Genomic DNA, 9002 nt, shown 5'->3' with positions numbered 1-9002 from the left:
AAGAGAGGGAGAGAAAGAAAGAGAGAGAGAACCTCTCTCTGATCTATCCTCAGTCTTCAGCCAATTTGAAAATTTTATCGTTTCTCTCTCCCTTTGGGAATCTCTGTGTGACATGGGGCATGACTGACAGGCAGTGTCGTCATCGGAATGGTGTGAAGGCAGGAAAGGAAGGTGAAAGTTACAGATAGGGATAAGAGGGAGCCACTGAATGTGTCTGAACAGAGAAGTGACAATGACTTATGGCCCATGGAACTCACTCAGATGTGGTCTACACCAGGGCTGTTCTCTTTCAATGTACTATAGGCTAATGTTTTTAGAAACTATCATGAAAATGAGTTACTAGAAAATGAAATAAAAAGTTGCAAATGCAAGCACCCACTTCTAATAATGAGCTTTATCGGATGCAAAATAGCTCATCCAATTACTATAAAAGGTTCAGGTGCTTCTCTCCATCCCTGTGCCTACCTCATTCCACACCTATAATCAACAACAGTTCACTTATGGCCTCACTCCACAAACCTGAGAGACACAGGTGTAGCCTCTAACTCTGCAGAGAACTGATGATGGGGGTGCAGGGGGACCAAGTGGGAGGCTGCTTGCAACATTTGAGAAGAGAGCATTCAGGGTTCTATCTAAGCAAGGGCAGGCATGTGAAAAGATTAGGAGGTGGGCAGGATAATGAACAAATAAAGATTTGGTTTTACTTCATTCATTGAGTTCAAGCTTTAAAAATGCTCTTCTGTCCTCTCTTCTCCTTCTCTTCCTTCCCTCCCTAACGTCCTCAAGGTTTTCCAGGGTGTTTGTTTTCTCTCAATGAAATGAATAATAAACCCAATGTGATCGGATTCCTGGTGGTGTGTAGCTTAGTGGCATCGACAACAAGAACCAGCCTATCAGTCGTTCCACACACTAGCCTCCCTGATCCTCCTTCTTTACTCGCTGGGTTTGTCATTCTCTCCCTGTTGACCTTGACTCAGCCTTATGACTTGCTGTGTGATCAATGGGCAAACTCAATCAGCAGCAAACTTCATGCAAACATAGGCTGGAAAGTATACTTGCATGTCTCTTCTTGACTTCATTTAATAAGTTTAATTCTCCCATGAATGAGAGAGAGAGGACCTCCACTAGGGTCAGGATTCCATGCTCTACCCTATTCCTGACCACAGGCTCATGCATGCCTGGTGTACTCAGGGACATCTCCAGACTTGAATCAGAACTTTTCCGTGTGGAATTGCCTTGTAGAGCATTGCATTTTATTGCTGCAGCACTGTCCGAACCCCTGCGACTGTGGTGAGACCCAGCTAGCATGATGGAGGATGAGAGGTGGGAGATAGGCGTCTTGTAGAAGCTGATGTCTGGACAAGGCTGCACATATGTGAGGGAGTCTAGCTCACTTCAGTAGGACTCCCTAACATACCCACGAGTATGAAATAAAGTGAATGTTTATTGTTAGAACTCACTAACGTTTTGTGGTTGTTTGTTTGGCTGCATTATTGTGGCAATAGATATTGGCTATGGTTTACTGTCTAAGTATAGATTTCTCTTGACAGCCTATTTGGTAGTGAATTGTTGGGTCATACACTTTGCTTCAAAATTTTATAGGTGTGTTTTGTTGCATTCCAGTGTTAGAGTTTGATTTTTGCTTCTGGTTAAATTGTTGTGATTTTTTTTCCCTTGCTATCATCAATTATTTAAAAGTTAGGTCTCTTGGGACCAGCAGTTAGTGTAATGGCTATGTCGCTGAACTCTCATGTAGTCAATCGTAGTTTGAGTCCCGGACCTGGTGGCTTAAACTCACGCCGGGCCCGTGTGCATGCGTGCCCAAGATCCCGAGAGGAGAATGGAGGAGAAGGGATTGCGGTGTGGCCATCCCTCCTGGGGGGTGATTTCTCACTTTCTCTCTCTCTCAGTCTCTCTCTGTCTGGTGAGTGCACGTGCCCTATAGCAAAAACCTCTCAAAAAAAAAATTGGGTCTCTTATAGTCCTTCTATTTACCAATTTCTTCATCTTTTTAACCTTTACTTGAAATATTTTCTTGAGCTCTTTTTTTTTTTTTTCAGTCAGTTCCATTTTTATGTAAGGCCAGTCGTATCTTTCCCAGTCATATCTTTTTTCAAATCTTATTTCATAAGTTTTTTTTTTTTTTTTTTTTTTTTGAGAGGTTTTCGCTACAGGGTGTGTGCGCTCGCCAGACAGACAGAGACAGAAAGCGAGAAATCACCCCCCAGAGGGGATGGTCACGCCGCAATCCCTTCTCTCCATTCTCCTCTTGGGATCTTGGGCACGCACGCACACGCGCCTGGCGTGAGTTTTAAGCCACCGTGTCCGGGACGCGAACCGCGGTCGACTACGTGGGAGTCCAGTGACATAGCCATTACACTAACTGCTGGTTCCCTTATTTCATAAGTTTTACATCTGCTTCAATTATATTAATTATATTGAAAATATAATGTTTTTCTTCTTACCTGCGATTACACATTTTCAAATACATACTACTTCTTTGCATTGTCAGGGAAATATTGGGTTGTCAGAAAAGTCATGATGCATTTTTGTGTACAAAACCATAGAAAAAATACGTCATGACTTTTCCAATAACCCAAATACTTTCCTTCCCCAGTAAAGCAAAACTGCAGAACTTTTATATTGTGTATGTTTGTGTGACTATATGTACACATGTATATATAGACATATAGTCCTAGAATTGTCAAACAAATGGGTACATGGGTTCTTCCTCATCCCGTTATCTTCCACCTGGATAATGACACATCCTCTGCATTAAAAATGAGGGGGTGGATGGATAGATATAGCTCCTAACCAAGTTCCCTTTGTTTTTCTAGACATTTACCTGAAAGACTTCTGCCAGATTATCTGCTCTTTCCTTTTTTGCTGAATATGATGAAGTATTTGTGTCATTCTCTTTTTTTTTTTTTTTGAGAGGTTTTTGCTATAGGGCACGTGCGCTTGCCAGAAAGACAGAGAGAGGCAGAGAGACAGAAAGTGAGAAATCACCCCCCATCCCAGGGGGCAGGGCCATGCTGCAATTCCTTCTCCTCCATTCTCCTCTTGGGATCTTGGGCAAGCACGCACACATGCCCAGTGTGCATTTAACCCAGTAAGTCTGGGACTTGAACCATGGTCGACTACACAGGAGACCAGCGACATAGCCATTATGCTAACTGCTGGTTCCAGTTCTTCTGGTTTCTCTCCTTTCCAATGACTCCCTAAAACCCCTGGATGTGATGCTCCACTTCCTATCTGCTTCCACTCTGGGTCCCTGACATGATTATCTCTAATGTTCATGGAGCTGTGCTGTCCAGCTGCAGTAGCCACTAGCTACCTGTGGCTGGTGGGCACCTTAAAATCCTGGGTGTGGGTTTGCCCGTTTGTTTTAGCCACTAGCTACCTGTGGCTGTTGGACACTTGAAATGCATTGAGACCAGCTCCAGATAGGCTCTAAGTATAAAATACACACAGGTTTTCAAGACACGTACAAAAACGAATGTAAAAAAAAACCTCAATAATTAAAAGTATTGATTACCTATTAAAATGATAATGTCTTGGATATGTTAAAATATTCTGTTAAAATTAATTTCACTGGTTTCATTTTACTTAAAAAAAATGTGGTGACTAGGGGATTTTGAATCATCTCGTGTGCATTGTATTTCTATTAGACACTGGTAATATGAAGAGCTACTCCTAGAAAATGGGACAAAAAAATCTAATGGTCATTTCAAAAAGTCATTTTCTGATCAACACTGGGCCTGGTCTCTGGCATGAGAACACAAGGGCCGGTTGGCAGAAACCTCTGACCACCTTTCTCCCGTATATCTCTGTTCTTTTGTTTCCAAAGCCAAAGCAAGTGAAGGCTTCCTACGCCCATTCTCTAAGTTAAATTAGACTGCGTTGCAAACAACTAGGAAGCTTAGTGGCAAATGACAATAAGTGTTTTTTTCTCACACACTAGAAAGAAAGTCAGTGTGAATTTGTGATCCCAGTAGTGTTTGGTTAGGGCCTTTCCCTGAAATTTTCTTCTTTTTTAAAATCATGATTTCGGGTTTTCATGTAATTAATGTACATCTTCGTGGGCTACAAAGATGTGCATACCGTGTATAATAATCAAATGAGGGAGGTACACATCTTCATCTTCAGCATTGAACATCGCATTATGTTGTGCACATTTAATAGTTCTACTAGTTTTAAAAAGTACATGTTAAACTATATACTTTGGTATTCCATCCTGTAGCTTCTTTGGTAAACCATCTGCCTTTTCCATATGTGCGTGCATTCTTGTGTCCAAGAATGTCCAAGAATGGACACAAGAATGTGTTCATTTTTCTGCCTGGAGCTACTTGACTCCACTCATCCTCCAACAGGCTTGGCTGGGTGTGTTTTCATGGCAGGAGCGGAGGAGCAAGAGTCTGAGCAAGCTCAGTCTTAGGAGTGCTTTTCAAGCTTCTGCTTATATCGCGGTTACCAACATCCTGTTCGGAAAGTCACTGGCTGAGCCCTGAATCAGATTGAGATGGCTCCCCGGTGGCCCTGTGGTTAGCACTCGGTACTCTCAGAGTGAGAAGGCACTTTGAAATTATAAAGCAATGAGTGTGGACACAGAAAGGGAGGAGGAACAGGGGCCCATCTCCTCACTGTGATTGAAGAGAATTCTTCCCCAAACTTTGGGAAATAGTTCATCTAATTTCCAATAATATCTCAATTTTACCTCGACCAGAAGGGAGGTGCTTTCATGACCTGAAAGTTCCTGACTGTTTATTCAGAAGCACATTTTCACATTCCCCTTAAACTGCTCTGGGAGCAAGCTTTATCATTGCATAATTAAAAGAATATATTTTACTGTCATTTTAGATAAATGCTATGAGAAATTTTCTTATGGCTTTTAAGGTAGTAAAGATAATTTTTTAAAAACGATTATTTTATCATTATTCCTACTAGGTTTTGCTATTGTTATTATTTATCACATAGGAAAACAGCACTGCATGTTTCATTAAGGGCAAAAATAACTGGAATTATCCAAGAAGTGTCTGTTTACCCACTCAGGGATGAGCTGGTGCATTTGGAACAAGGATAATAGTTTCTTACTGGAGCAGCCAGCTGGATAGAAGGCAATGTTCAGGCCAAATGTTTGTTTTCAGCCAGTCTGTTTGACCATATTGCACAAGGGTTACCAGCTAAAACATTTGCTATCGATTGTGGGGGATGATATGAACCCTGGAGAAGTTTTGTTTTTCAAAGCAGACAAAGAATTGGCATCCTACTTTGCAACTCATTAGCCCTCTGATCTTGAATAAGTTCCTTCACCTCTGAGAGCCTCTTTCGTTTATTTTATACAGCGAGGCTGGTGAGTTTCCACCCAGTAGGGCAGATGAACGAACTGTGTGACTAGCACAAGCCTTTAACAGAAGACGTCCTCAGGAAGTGGTAGCTATATTCCAGTGTGTCTATATGGAACTGTTCTGATTAAGGATTCCTTAATTGCTCCAAGTCTATCTTTAGTTGGTAATGGTCATCATTTAGCACAGCGGAAATATTTTCTAGTTACATCTTTTACTCACTTGTCCTCACATTAACTTATTTATACTTTCTTTTTATTCCCCCTCGTGTTTTCATCCAACCAGCATTTCTTGTTGGTTTTACAGGTTGGATGCTTCTGGAGGAGATGTTGAGATGGAGTTTGAGGAGGGAAATGTTTATTAGGGATGCCAGTCCTAAAGGTAGGGGGAAAGAAGCAGGATTGGGTAGAGGCAAAGCCAAACTAGAATACAGAATACACAGGAAGCTGGGGGTGGAATCTGGATTAACTGTGGCCTGTTGAAATTGTCTCATGGCTGCATGTGGCCAAATGGCATGCTTATTCACATGTCCTCAGGCAAGGCAAGTCTTTGAGGGTGCTGACAGCCAAAGGCTGTGTGCTAACCATGCTCTCTACACAGAGGGCAGCATGTTTTTCCTGGAAGGGGATCTGGGTGGGACATCCTCACACCCACTCCTGCTGGTTACCCTGTGTAGACCCTGTGTGAAATCCTGGCATTGCTGAGACGAACAGGAAGACACAATCTCTCATCTTGTGGAACTTAAAGTGTAGGCTGGCTTTGAAAATGTTCAATTGTCTCTGTATTGCCAATGTACAATCTTCTTTAGATAGATTGCCTCAGCAAAAGATTGAGAGACTAGATTAAGGTCCTCAGTTATTATCCAGGAGGGGAAGAAAGCAACAGATGGCCCTGTTTGATAGTAACAAAGATTCCGAGGCGTATTGCATCTTCTTCCATTCATGTTCTGTTGATTGCAACAATTCCATAAATACTGATTTTCTGTCCTGTGCCAGGCCCAGTGTTAGGGGACAGGGGTACAGTGGCGAGCAGTACATAGTTTTATAGGGGAGACAGGGCCAAGATAACCTCAACATAAAATAAGGAGTTATGAGGGAGGGGCATAAAGTGGCTGCAAAGGATCCTCAGAGACAGGAGAACTTTTCTGGCCTGGGGGCTCAGGGAGAAGCTTCTTGGAGGATAAGGTACCTATTCTGAGACTAGAAGGAAGGATACGAATCAGCCAGATTGAACAGAAAAAGTTTTTGCTTTTAAGTAATTTTCTTCTTATTTCATAGAAAAAGAAGGCAAATCAAAAGTCTTAAACATTTATAGATGTACTTTTGGCAAGAGGATCAAGGGTATTTCATGGGATGCGTGAACTTTTATGATCCTTAAATGAAAGTTTTCAAGAAGACGTTTCCCTTCATTTTAAGCCTCGCAAGCTTAAAAGATTTCCCTCTGGGGCCAGAAAGTCTCACACTGGATGATGTTGATTCTTTGTCAGTGACTTCACTCTAGGTGTTAAACTGCACCCTTACTTGGAAGAAGCCATCTGTAAGGAAAAATCATCCTTGAACTCTTAAACGTCCTGTGCGGGACAGTCATTGATTTCATCTGCGTTCTGTTGTTTCTCCTCGCCCACAGCCCAGCGGCCGAGGAAGGCTTATGCCTGTGGGTGCGTCAGTCTCTTGTCCACACAGCAAGGCGCCCCTCTCAGCTGCGTTTTCTGTTTTCTTGATGAATGAGTGGCAGATACTGATTCTGGACATTAGGAACCTTAAAAAAGTTTATTAGGCAGAGGCCATGTCTCCCCCTTACACATTTTAGAAGTGGTCTTCAAGAAGCCAGCCTATGGCCTGGTGGTTAAGGCAATTACAGCCCACGTGCCAACTATGAAGTTCTAGTCCCCAATGTGGGGGCTTAAAAAACAAGGTCCATGTGCGTGCCTCAAATCCTGAAAGGCTGGAGAAATGGAGAAGGGATTGCAGCGTGACTGTGACCCATGGTGGGTGTGTCCTCCCTCTCTCTTTCTCTTTCTCTGGTGAGCAATGCACTTCCTGGAAAATACAAATAAAAATGGTCTTCAAGATCCATGTGCTGAGTTGTATTTGCTAATACAATGATTGGAGAACTTTAGAGTCAAAAGATCTGTTTGCAGACTGCCACATCTCTGAAGTTTTTACATTGCTTAGCAGGGTTTCTGTAAGAATGGCATCTATACGGGGGAATTGCATGTGTGCAGAGTGAGTTAGGGTTTCAGCATGTCAGGGCTAATTATAACCAATATTGTGCGTTCATGTAACGTGGAAACCAGCCGAGTTCACCCTTTCTCCATTCCTTATGGGGTGGGAAGACCAGTATTCTTTCCAATATTTCTACACCTTCCCGCGGCTTGTCATGGCTCCTCGTCATTTCTGACTTCTCTATCTGGCTTTTGCTGAATCTTATCTTCTGCTTCCATTCTTGATCTCTGTGAACCCTAATGTCTACCCAAGTAAAGATCGATGGCTCTTTCACTTCGAGTATCATTCTCTCCATCTCATCCCAGATATCCTACATATGGATTGCGTGATTATTTTCAGTAGAGGTTTGGCAGGGGCTAGCAATACCTGTAATATAGGATTTCCCTGTCCTTTACCAAGACCTTTAATCATTTTTACTCCGGGAATTCCAGGCACCCCACCTTTGCATTAAAGGCTTCTCTTTTATCTCTCTGCAGACTTCTTTTCTTTGGCATCTGCTTTTCCTAGCCAAGATTATGGTCCTTTTCATTTGTTTTCCAAAGCAATTTTGCTATATTTTTTTGTTACTGTTTGTTTCTAAGTAGGACCCGCACGGTAGGGCTGCAAATGTGAACATTCTAAAGCTTAGGCATTATCCTGCAAGCTTCTGATAGCATCAATTTGGTGTGGGACCCAGATAGGTCTTTTTTTTTTTTTTTGGCAAGGTTTTTGCTGTGGTTGTCTTAGAGAGATTTTTGTTATAGGGCATGTGTGCTCGCCAGAAAGACAGAGAATGACAGAGAGACAGAAAGTGAGAAATCACCCCCAGGGGGGATGGCCACATCACAATCCCTTCTCCTCCATTCCCATCTTGGGATCTTGGGCACTCACACCTGGCATGAGTTTAAGCCACTGGGTCCGGGACTCGAACCGTAGTCAACTACATGGGAGTCCAATGACGTAGCCATTACGCCATCTGCTGGTCCCAAGATAGGTCTTTTTTCAAAGGTACCTGTCACAGCTGTGGTGGTGCGAGCAGTAGAGGTGCCACTGCATGATGTTGGAGACCAGGTGGGAAGGCTGCAGAGTCACGTCCTGGGTCTGCCTGAACACTCCAGGTGCACCCAGCTCCTGGCTGGTTGTGGGTCTGGGGGGGAAGATAATGGTGTAGAGACCATGTCAAGGGGTGCCTCTTCTTTTTCTTCTTCTCTCATGAAGGAAATAAATAGATGTAAAAAAATGAAATAAAATATTTTACCTATGGCTGAGAACCACTGTAAATCTAGCCAATGTCTTCAGAGACTCATCTGGTCTTACAGAAATTCAGTTACTAGCTAAAAAACAATGTGTGTATCTCTGTCGGTCCACTTATTTCTTTTTTTCTTTTCTTTTTTCTTTCTTCTTCCTCTTTTTTTTTTTTTTTTTTTTAAGTTTCTAGCGGGCACATGGTTTT

This window comes from Tupaia chinensis, unplaced genomic scaffold (assembly GCF_000334495.1).
Source record: "Tupaia chinensis unplaced genomic scaffold, TupChi_1.0 Scaffold000617_2, whole genome shotgun sequence".
NCBI lineage: Eukaryota > Metazoa > Chordata > Mammalia > Scandentia > Tupaiidae > Tupaia > Tupaia belangeri.
Note: the sequence above shows the minus strand (reverse complement) of the source record.